We start from the raw sequence: 12,644 nt of genomic DNA on the forward strand, positions 1-12,644 counted from the left end.
TTTACTTAAAATTCTTTATTGCTCCAGTTGTATTTTGTTCAGTTTTATAAATTCCTTTTCCATTTTGACTTTGGTTTATATGTGACTTCATTAAGAACTTCTTGTATTAGGGGTGGAGAGACAAAAGTAATGATTTATTTAGGTATGTAATAATATGAAATAGCCATTGATTTAGAATAGGTCTTAGAGGAAATCGAGTTTATATGTAACTGAATAAAGATACCCCTACAGTAAACCTAGTGCAAGTTCCTCTTTTGTATATTTCTAATTGTTAGAAAGTTCTCTTTGTCATCAGGCCTAAATTTTACCTCTTTTCAACTTTCATGTGATGTTCCTAGTTCTGTGTCTTGAAATGTAGTAAAGCAAGTTGAATCCCTTTTCCATTTGACAGCTTTTCAAATACTGAAATACAGCTATCATGTGTCCCTTAAGTTTCACGTCTTTACGTTAAACATTCTTGAGACCCTTTGCTGTCTTGGTTGCCTTCCTCTAAATGTTCTCCAGCTCATTAATGTCCTCCTAGCACTAAACTGTAGTTCTCCTGATGTGGTCTGACCATCGTAGAGTATAATGAAATCAACTTCTTAGTACTGGACATGATGCCTCACAGTAAACTTCAAGGTTGTAGTTAACTTTGATTGCCAATTCACACTGTAGAATCATAGAGGACTGACAGTTCAGATATTTTAAAAAACAAATTGCTTGTGGTATGCTAATAAATGGTTTATAATTGGCTCTCCACGTGCTTTTGAATTTAGTTTGCCTTATCACCATTTTGTCCATTACTTTTTTCAAGTCTCAAGTTCATCATTATCTCAAGTTCACTTGACAAAACAATAAATCAAGTTCTGGTTTTTAACAGTTGTTGGCTCCTAAGGTATAAATACTCACACTGAAAATATAATACTAGCCTTTTAGAGATGATCAAACTGCTGTCTATCCATGCATCACTCACTTTATATTTGTCAATTTGATTATTTTAAAATTTTAATTTTTAACTTAAAGATGAAAAAGTATTTCCATATATTTAGCCCACTATAAAAGGGACTATATATGAAACTATGAATCTCCATTTCAAACTACTTGTGCTTAATAAACTACACACATTATTTTCAAAACTATCCTCTTTCCCTCTGTTCACTTCTTTGCATTTAAAAAAAAATGGCCCCAGGTGGGTGGGTGCGGAGTATCAGCATTTCTAACCCCTTTTCTCCCTTTCATCTATGCTTTTAAAAAAAATAGAAAACAACAAAAAACTTCTTACAATGAAAACATGTAGTCAGACAAAAAATGTATGTCTCTTTCTACACCCTAAGTCCATCACCTCCCTGTCAGGAAGTGCTCCATCATAGAGAATATGGTTGATTATTACATTCATCACAGTTTCAAAGCTGATTTTCCTTAGAATGTAGGTTTTCTTGTCTATATATTTTTCTAATTCTGCTGACTTCATTCTATTATATATAGTACCCAAAAATCTCTGAAATAATCCCTTTCATCATTTTTTTTATAATTCAGTAATACTGTATTACATTCATTTGCTATACTTCAGCCATTTCTCAACTGCTAGAGACCCCTTGCCTTCCTTTCTCCCTTCCTGCTTTTAATGGTCTTTTCAAAATTAGGAAGCTTGTTTTGCTTACTTACCTGATATTAAATTTTCTCTTAGCACTCCCAACATTCTCACCCTGATTGTTTCCTTGTTGAGTTTGATGTATTTATATTTCCAAACTCTCTGTGTGTTTTTTCAATCCTCCTTTTTCCTTTTCAGATAAAAATGAAGTTAATTTGATGCCTGCTTTCCCCATCCCCTCCTCTCATGTTTGTATATTTATATAACTCACTTATGAGAAGTAGCAAGTACCACCACCTCTTTTCCTTCTTTCTGATTTTTAGTATGTACCTTTTACTTTCTTTTGCCTCTTTAATACATTTCTACAAGCATTTCTCTCTCTTCTTACCTCCCTTATTAAACTTTTTTTTTTTTTTAAAGCAAACCTTTATAATAAATATGTATATTCTAGCAGAACAAATCCCCATATTGGTCTTGTTCTGCATTCTCTCTCTGTCAGGAGGTTTATAGTGTGTTTCATCTTTGGTACTCTAGAATCCTAGTTTATCATTATATTGATCAGAGTTTGCAGGTTTTTCAAAGTTATTTTTCTTATATAATTTCCTCTGTCTCTGTTGAGCTGCATGTTAGTAGGAATAGAACAATAACATGGCAACATTGAATTCAGAGTTTGAATTTGATAAGGCATGAGTGTTGATAAAGAACAAAGGAGTAAAGCATTTGACATTAAATGATATTGTAGCTTTGAACAGCTGTAGTATTCAAATTGGGAAGGGAAGAAAGTGAATTTGGGACAAGGTGTTTTCATTACTGTGAAAGTACTGAGGGATAAAGGGAATTGGAGATTCTGATACCAATGGTTTAGGAATGGGGTGTGGATGTAGTAAAAGCCCAAATGTTTGTTTGTTACTTGAACACCAGCCTAAGTTCTGAGAATTCCTTTATTACCTTGGTCACAGGACAGTGAGTTTTTCAGCCACAGGAACTTTCAAGAAACATCTATGAAGTGATTTTTCCATAGTGGGTGGTCATTCTAGTATTTCTAATTATTTAATTGATGCATTTTCCCCCTCCTTTTTAAAATCAAGTTTATCTAAAGTTTTTTTTGTTTTGTTTTCAAAGAAAGTTTTTAATCAGTTAAATTTTTCTATTTTTAATTTTGTTTACCTTTGATTGTCCTATTTTCTTTTAAAATTTTTTTCATTCTGTTTTTGTTAATGAAAATATTTATAAATATAAATTTTCTCCTAATTAATTTGGCTGTATCTCTGACATTATGATATATTGTCTCATATTTTATTAAATGAAATTATTCATTGTTTCTGATTTATTGACCCATATTTTTTAGAATGATATAATTTAATTTCTACTTAAGTTCATAATTCTTCACATGGCCTTTATGGTAATTTTTATTACCATAAATTTATTTTCCTAAATTATTCAGGTATTTAACTTTGTTGTTGTTTTGTTGTTGTTGTTGTTTTAAGATTTATTTAGATCTAGGGGGCAGTTAGATGGCACAGTGGATAGAGTACCAGCCCTGAAGTCAGGAGGACCTGAGTTCAAATCTGGCCTCAGACACAATATTTCCTAGCTGTGTGACCCTGAGCAAGTCACTTAACTCCAATTGCCTCAGCAAAAAAAAAAGAAGAAGATGAAAGAGAAGATTTATTTAGGTCTGAAATGGAAAATCACAGTCTTTGAAAATCAGAATGATTAGACTTTTATTATCTTTCTTTCTATAACATGATTAGTTTTTCCATCTAGTTCTTAGATCTAGAGGGTTCTTAATCTATTGGGGCATGGACCTTTTGGTCCATCAAACAAGTTTGATGAATTTCCTTCTCAGTAATATTTTAAATCAAATAAATAGTATTATAAAGAAAATCAATTATATTGAAATGAAGTAAACAATTTTTTCCTCAGTCCAAGCAAAAGGGAAATTAGGGAACTGAAATTTATCCATGCATCCCTTTGGGATCGGGTTAAGAACCCCTGACTTAGAAACAGTTCCACTTGTGCATATATTTTGAATTTGAATATTATTGCATTATTTATAGTGCTCATTTCTTAACTATATGTATTTTTGCTGTTGCCTTCCAGAAATCATTACTGCCATTCCTTTGTTTTTTTACATTTGCCTGAAATATGCATAATAAATTCTATTCCAACCCTGTATTTGGTGGTTCAGTTATTTTTTTTTTTTTGTAAATAATATGTTAATGAAGAAACAAAGCAAAGAAAACTTTTTATTTTTTTATTTTTATTTTTTTAAATAACTTTTTATTGACAGAACCCATGCCAGGGTAATTTTTTACAACATTATTCCTTGTACTCACTTCTGTTCTGATTTTTCCCATCCCTTCCTCCCTCCCTCCCTTCCCCCCTCCCTCCATCCCTTTCCCTAAATGGCAAGCAGTCTTATACATGTAAAATAAGTCACAGTATATCCTAGATACAATATATGTGTGCAGAACTGAACAGTTCTCTTGTTGCACAGGGAGAATTAGATTCAGAAGGTAGAAATAATCCGGGAAGAAAAATAAAAATACAGTTTACATTCATTTCTCAGTGTTCTTTCTTTGGGTGTAGTTTCAGTTGAAACTATGTTAGATCTTCTCTTTGTTGAAGAAATCCACTTCCATCAGAATACATCCTCATACAGAATTGTTGTTGAAGTATATAATGATCTCCTGGTTTTGCTTATTTCACTTAGCATCAGTTCATGTAAGTCTCTCCAAGCCTCTCTGTATTCATCCTGCTGGTCATTTCTTACAGAACAATAATATTCCATAACATTCCTAACATTCATATACCATAATTTACCCAACCATTCTCTAATTGATGGGCATCCATTCATTTTCCAGTAAGAAAACTTGTTTAAAAAGAGACACAGAAAAAAGAAACCCTACCAAATAGAAGAAATTTGAGAGCTAGGAAAGGAAAGATTGGATTAACTGAGAGAGAAAGAGAGAAAGGACAAAAAAGGAGAAGAAATATGTAACCAAATAAAAGAAAACATAATTTAGTTAAAACACCCTTACTTAGAAAATGGATAATATAAGGTTACTATATTATTATAAAATTTCACAGTAGTAGTAAGAGCCTTTAATGTTCTTCCCTTGGAGCTGGACAAATTAACAGAAAGTAAAGCAAAAGGGAGAATAGGGATGATAAATTTGGAGAATTTAGAACTAAAAGATTTATAAGATATAATGAATGGGAGTATTAGAGAGTATGCATGTTTCTTAGCACCATATGGCACATTTTCAAAAATCAACTATGTACTCCAGAAATTATAAATTTTAAAAAGAAAAAATATTGATTGTGTGCTTTATATAGATGATCACATAGTAAAAATAATGACTATAAGGAGTTACAAGCAAAGGACATAGAGATTTAATGGCATCCTGCATATTGAGTCAAAGAATAAGTCACAGAAATAATTAATGACTAAAAGGCAATGATTAATGTCAAGATAACACAACAACATTTCTGGGATGCAACTAAAGTAGTTCTTAGAGGAAAAATTCCTTTTCCTCTCTCCCCCAAGACACATGAACAAAGTAGACAATTAATGAACATGATGTAAAATTGGAAAAATTCGAAAAATGAAAAATAAACTGGCAGTAAACATAGAAAGGGAAATCTTAAAAAATAGATAAAATAGGCAAATTGGAAAGAGACCAAAAATTAGTTTCTTGAGAACACTTATAAAAAAAAATTTAACCAACCTAGAGGAGGATCAAATTAACAACAACAAATACAATATAAAGTCATAATAGAGAACAATAAAAAGAATTAAACATTATTGAATTCTACTTTGTACTGCATTTTAGAACCCTTCTGCCTCTTAGGAAAAGAGAAAAAAAGTAAAGTATTGAATTCCAAGAGTTCCTCTGCTTTTAGTCTCATGTGATCCTGACTATGTATCCTTAAGAAATGAACCTTTTTTCTCCCTTTGTCACAGTATTTTTGTCTTTAACCTGAAAACTCTGGATTTATTCTATGATATTCCCAGTTGTTTTCAGTTTGAAGTTTCTTACATCTATTCTTGGGATTCATGTGACCAAGCTTTCTTTCCTTCCCTTCTCCCTCAAAACTTCTTGTATTTATTAGGGAGTTACTCTCTTGTTAGATAGGTTACCTCTGTTGAAGAAAAGTATTAGTATTCCACTATTTTTTAAGCAGAAGTTTTTCAGTAGTATTTTCCATTTTCATGTAAAGATAGTTTTCATCATTCTTCTTTGTAAGATTTTGAGTTTCAAATTTTCTCTCCCCTACCTCTTTTGACTCTCCCTTCTCCAAGCCAGCAAGTAATCTGATAGAGGTTATACATGAATAATCATTTTAAGCATATTTCCCTTTTAGTTATGTTGTAAAAGAAAAACCTGAGCAAACAGAAAAAGACCATGAGAAAAAAAGCAAACAGGAAGTAAAGGTGAAATAATATGGCTTCAATCCTCATTCAGTCTCTATAGCACCTCTGTGCCTGTGGATGGCATTTTCTATTCCAAGTCTATTGGAATTGTCTTGGATCAGTGTATTGCTCAGAAGAACTTAGTCTATCATAGTTGTACATCACATAATCTTGCTGTTACTGTTCTCCTGATTCTGGTCATTTTACTCAGCATCAATTCATATAGGTTTTTCCAGACTTTTCTGAAATCAACCTGCTCCTCACTTCTTTTATAACAATAATCTTCCATTATATTCCTATATCTTAACGTATTCATTCATTTCCCAGTTGATGGACATCCACTCTTCCATAGGCAAAAGATTGTCACAAACAATTTTATTTATCATCAATCTAATATTCATGCATTTCTAGCATAGAGAGAACTAAACCAACATAGTTTCTTCTCTCCAAAGCCCTTAATCAAGTCCTACCTCAAGATTATAGGAGGTAACATAAGAATCTTGAATAAAAGGTAATAATAGGTTAAAATACAGTTTGGGGTTTAATGTTTCAGAACAATAATCACTACTTTATTCCTTTATTCTCCTTCCTTATAGAGTCCCCTGTTGAGTAATCAAAAGAACCTTTTTCTTTTGATCATTAGCTTAGTCCTTTCTGAGTTGAGAAGAGGACTTTGCTTCTAGGTGAGCTACAGCCTAAATTGTTTCTAGAAATAGGGAAGCTCAGAATCTTACAAAGACAAGTTTGACTCTGATTTCCATTCTTACTCCATTTCCTTAAGAAAGATATTTCCCCCGCCACCCCCCTTGTTCTGCTAGACAGCTTCTTGCACAATAAATGGAACCTTGGGAGGAGACTGGAAAACAAGAATTCAAATTGGCCTTAGATAATTACTAGCTGTGTAACACTGTTATAGCAAGTCATTTAACTTCTATTTTCCTCAGTGTCCTCTCAGGATTGTTGTAAGAGTCAAATAAGATAGTATTTGTAAAAGATTTAGTACAGTTCCTGGCCACATAGTAGGTGCTGTATAAATGCTTATTTCCTTCTCTTTATTTATCCCAACGCACTTGAGGAGACAAGCTGAGAAAAGGTTTTTAGACAGAGAAATATTTTGTAATATTTGTAGAGAAACTGAAAAGGAAGTTTTTAGTAGTCTCCAACACATGGTACCCAAGTAAAATTGATTTATTGTTACATAGCTTATTGGAGCAGATTATACACTAATAAGACACCATCATCAGTGAATACAATCAAACTTTATTTAGACTATTCAACAATTTAAGTATTGATCCTTCTGAGACCAACAAACCCCAACTTGGTTCCTAAAGGTAAATGTCTCCTATTTGGTGTTCATGACAAAGTTTCTTCTCTGCCCAGCCAGAGGCTATCCATGTCTCTGTTTGAGATAGCAAAGTCTGTTAATCAATACTGGTTCTTGAGTGAACAGATATTCAAATTTCTAAATGTGGGAAGCAAAGTGTCTATCCTGGTTATGAACCAGTAGCTGACTGACATCTGGACCGCTGATAGATTTTTGTGATTCTAGCTGTGTCTAGCATCATTTTAAAACTACCACTTAAATCTTCTTGCAGAAGAACACTTAATATAATAAATACTTAAAAAATAATTTGAAAAACAAAATGGAGTTGTTCACCTTAAGTTAACTTATTAATTCGCTTATCCCCATTGCACATATTTCTATTTCTTGGGTTTCTTTTATCATATAATATCTTCTGTTTACTTTTCTCTCTGGCTTAGTTTCTTGTAGAGGACCAGAACTTTGGAGAGGTATACTTGAAACAAGGATACTTACAACAAGGTGTTAACTCAGTGGAATTGATGAGGTGATGGTTCTTTAGTATACATATACTTAGTACTTAGCATGGTAATATAATAGTTCTCTAGTTGACACAGATTCAGTATGCTGTAATGATGTAATTGTAATAGAGCATTTAAGGGCTGAGAGGACTGGAAATTAGACATTCTATCTTTGACCATCCTCCTGGTGGCTCTCCTGCCTCCTGCACTCCTCCACTAAGATCAAGACTGGGTAAGACTGTGACAGACACAGACTGTGAAGGAGACAATAAAGGCTTTAGACTATTCCTGACTATTTTTGTGGTGACTATCTTGCTGAGACCAAGGCCCCATCTGTAGGATCTCTAAAAAGCTAGCCCAGACATTACAGTTTCTAGATTGAAATTCTATGCCAATATTAAGCCCTTCCAGATCTTTTTTTTTTTTTTTTTAAATAGCTTTTTATTGACAAAACTTATGCATGGGTAATTTTTCAACATTGACCCTTGCAAAAACTTCTGTTGCAACTTTTCCCCTCCTTCCCTCTACTCCCCTCCCCTAGATGGCAGGTAACTCCCATACATGTTAAATATGTTAAAGTATATGTTAAATACAATATATGTATATATATTTATACAGTTGTCTTGCTACACAAGAAAAATCGGATTTAGAAATAAGGTAAAAATAACCTAGGAAGAAAAACAAAAATGCACGCAAACAATAACAGAAAGAGTGCAAATGCTACATTGTGGTCCACACCCACTTCCCAGTGTTTTTTTGCTGGGGTAGCTGGTTCTGTTCATTACTGATCATTTGGAACTGATTTGGATCCTCTCATTGTTGAAGAGAGACACTTCCATCAGAATTGATCTTCATAAAGTATTGTTGTCCTGGTTCTGCTCATTTCACTCAGCATCAGTTCATGTAAGTCTTTCCAAGCCTCTCTTTATTTATCCTGCTGGTCATTTCTTACACAACAATAATATTCCATAACATTCATATCCCATAACTTATTCAGCCATTCTCCAGTTGATGGGCATCCATTCAGTTTCCAGTTTCTGGCCACTACAAAGAGGGCTGCCACAAACATTCTTGCACATACAGGTCCCTTTCCCTTCTTTAGTATCTCTTTGGGATATAAGCCCAGTAGAAACACTGCTGCATCAAAAGGTATGCCCAGTTTGATAACTTTTTGAGTATCATTCCAAACTTCTCTCCAGAATGGTTGGAGCCATGCACAATTCCACCAACAATGTATCAATGTCCCAGTTTTTCCACATCCCCTCCAACATTTGTCACTATCTTTTTCTGTCACCTTAGCCAATCTGACAGGTGTGTAGTGGTATCTCAGTTGTCTTAATTTGCATTTCTCTGATAAATAATTATTTGGAACATCCTTTCATATGAGTAGAAATAGTTTCAATTTCATCATCTGAAAATTGTTCATATCCTTTGACTATTTATCAATTGGAGAATTTATCAATTGATTTCTTATAAATTTGAGTCAGTTCTCTATGTATTTTCCTTCTAGATCTTTTAGTCTCTAGTATGGTTACTGTGCTGGAAGTCTTAACTAGATTAGGTGGCAGCAACCTGCCCTTCCCTTGTCCTATCTCTCAGTTTTTGGGCAATCTTAACTGGGAATTCCATCCCCTTCTGTGGCCCTGACAGGCTCCAGTCAAATGTGGAAGACTATAATTGGTCTAAAGTTTTTAAGAAGCCTTTGTCTCCCTGTAGCAATGACCTACCAGCCTTTTACTCTTTATCTTAGTTCTGATAGGTCATGTTGGAATTGGATAGGTTACAGATTCTCTTTAAAAGTGATTCAATGAATGAATGAGTGAATGAAGCATATTTTAAGTGCTTATTCTATGAAAAGCACTGGGAATACAGATAAAAAAGTGAGAGAAATTCCTGCTTTCAAGAAGAATATCTAATGTGAGGAGATAACATAGATAGATTTGCAGTCTGAAGTTTTCAGTTGTAAGTCAGGTGGAAAAGTTCTACAGTCCTTAGGGTATAGTGACAAAGCTTTTTTTTTTTTTTTTTTTTTACTGTTAGCTACACTATTAAAATCATAATGAACTTCTTACATTAATAAATCATTTGATAGTGCCAAGGACTTTAGTGGCAAGAACTTTCTTTTCTGGATCTTTAGTAGCTGTGGCTGCAACTCCTGCAGGAAAATTGCTAGGCTGCTTCTCCACCAGATTTGCTTCCCAGGATAAAGTCTGAGGGCACTAGACTAGAAGCATTGCCTATTTTCCAAGGCTCATAATTGGACTGACTTTACACTCTGGTGCCATTGCAACACTGCTTAGAGCTCTAGAAGGCTTTTGACTTTTTTTTATCACTTTTTCCTCTAGTGTCCTATTTTATGTTTTTGTTGTAGTGTTCTTTGGGACACCTAGGCTGACTGGGACTTTTCATGTTTCTGCTTTAACTAGACATATTGATAATTTTGTCTTAACTTCTTTCTGTTACTTCCTTTTCTCTTCACTCCAATTAAAATAGTTTCTTATAGCAAACAAGTAAAATTAAGCAAAACAAACCAACATATTGTCCGTGACTTATTTTACCATAAGCTCTCTGGAGTCAGTATTGGTCACTGCATTGATCAGAGTTCCTATGTCTTTCTTTTTAAAAATTATATTAATTTGTTTCCATGAACAAAAATCTTATTTTCTTTCTCCCGCTCCTTTTGTCTCCCGACTCCCAAGAAAAGAAAAAGAAAAATCTTACAGTGGATATACAGTCAAGTGAAACAAATCATTACATGCTAAGACAGTTTTCAACATTCATTTTTGTAAGGTTTTGAGTTCCAATTTTTTTTCTGCCCTCTCTCTTACCTCTCCTCCCCAAGACTACAAAGCAATCTGATATAGGCTATTATATATGTACAATTATTTTATATACATTTCCATATTAGTTGTGCTGTGAAAGAAAAAATAATTCTTAAGTGTTTCAGAGATGTTTGTCTTAAAATGTGTTTACTGTATAAATTGTTCTCTTAAGTCTTTCTTCATTCTGTATCATACTCAGATTTCTCTGAAATAATCCCATTAGTGATATTCTCTAATAAATAGCTATTCTCTAATTGATAGGTACTTTTAGTTTTCATTTGTTTGCCACAAGAAGATATTTTTGTACATGTAAGTTTTTTTGTGTTTTTCTTTGATCGCGTTGGATAAAGATGTAATACTGGTATTTCCAAGTTGAAGTATATTCACAGTTCAATGACTTAGGGGGGCTTGCTTTCTAGAGTAGCTGGACCAAATCATAGCTCTGCCAGCAGTGCATCAGTGTGGCTATTTTCCTACAACCCTGCCTGTGCTTACCATTTTCTGTTTTTTTGTCATCTTTGCCAATTATATGCTTTTCTTAACTTTGAGGTAGAACTTCATAGTTGTTTTAATTTTCATTTCTCTTATTTTTAGTGATTAGGGGTATTTTTATATGGCTACTGATGGGTTGAATTTCTTTCTTTGAAAACTTCTGTTCATATCTTTTGACTGTCAGTTGGGGAATAGCCCTTATTTTTATAAATTTTAATTATTTCCATACATATTTTGATAATTTGATCCTTTTTAGACAGATTCACTGCTAAGATTTTTTTACCCTGGTTAATCCATTTCCCTTATAATTTCAACTACATTATTTTTGTTTGTTCAAAACCTTTTTAATTTTTTGTAATCAAAATAGTCCATTTCATTTTTTTGTTGTCCTCTCTATCTCTTGATCTTGATCTTGAATTATCTCCATAACCATATCTGAAAGGTAATTTCATCCTTGTACCTCTCATTTAGTTGATATCACCCTCTCTAAATCATACATCTACTTAATTTCTGCCAAACTTGCCATTTTTTTAGCAGTTGGTTTTTTTTTTTTTTTTTTTTTTTTTTTTTAATAGTGAGTTCTTACCTCAGTACCTTAAGTTTTTGTTAAATCATATATCAGGCTTTTCTTTGTTATTTACCTAATCAGTACCAATTTGTTTTTTATGATTAATTCTTTGTAATTCAGTTTGAGAACTGGTATTGTAGATCCCATTTTTTCTTTTTGTGTTGATAAGTTTTCCTAATATTAAACCATCCCCAAATTTCTAGTATTAATCCAACCTGGTCATAATATATAATCTTTTTTTCATTTGATTATATTATCTCAAGAGAAATAATGAAAATAAGAGGAAAAGAATATTGTACCTGCATGTTTAGTTATGAATTGAAGAATATTAATTTGTTTTAAGCTTATAGATATACAATAGTCTCTAAAATCCATATTCTTTCCTCTTAGGGAGCTTATTTTAGACAAAAAGTTACAAGTTCAATCACAATCTCTCTGAAACCCCCAGTTAGGAAAACTAATAACATTAGGTAGGTAGTCTCTACCTGACTTATCATTTATGACTATCTCTAAAGTTTACCTCTTTCCTGTTGTTTAAATCAGAATTCAGTTTACTAAAAACATTTGGATAACAAAACATTACTCTCACAGTATCTGTGAATAGATGGGTAAAAAAGAGGCGATGTGGGAGAGGGAGCCAGTCTTTCTTTGGGATTTATCTTGGATCTTTGCTCTGGTGATGCCTGTGGAGCCGATGACCTTCTTTGATATCTCCTTTCCCTCATTTTGACCTTTGTCTCCCTAGGGAGGGGTGTTAGGGGATGCCATGGTGTACAGGGCACTGGGCTCGGAGTCAGGACGACTCATCTCCCAACATTAAAATCTGGCCTCAGACACTTAATGGCTGTGATCCTGGGCAAGTCATTTAATTCTGTGTAACTCAGTTTTCTTATCTGTCAAATGAGCCAGAGAAGGAATTGATGAATCAGTATCTTTGCCAAGAATCAT

General features: G+C 33.3%; 1 protein-coding gene across 1 annotated transcript in view; it reads left to right on the forward strand.

Moving 5' to 3' along the window:
* TRAP1 (TNF receptor associated protein 1) overlaps positions 1 to 12,644 on the forward strand; it is a 79,091-nt gene that overhangs the window by 28,319 nt on the left and 38,128 nt on the right. The gene's annotated exons all lie outside the window — the stretch shown is intronic.

This window comes from Sarcophilus harrisii, chromosome 1, assembly GCF_902635505.1.
Source record: "Sarcophilus harrisii chromosome 1, mSarHar1.11, whole genome shotgun sequence".
Classification (NCBI taxonomy): domain Eukaryota; kingdom Metazoa; phylum Chordata; class Mammalia; order Dasyuromorphia; family Dasyuridae; genus Sarcophilus; species Sarcophilus harrisii.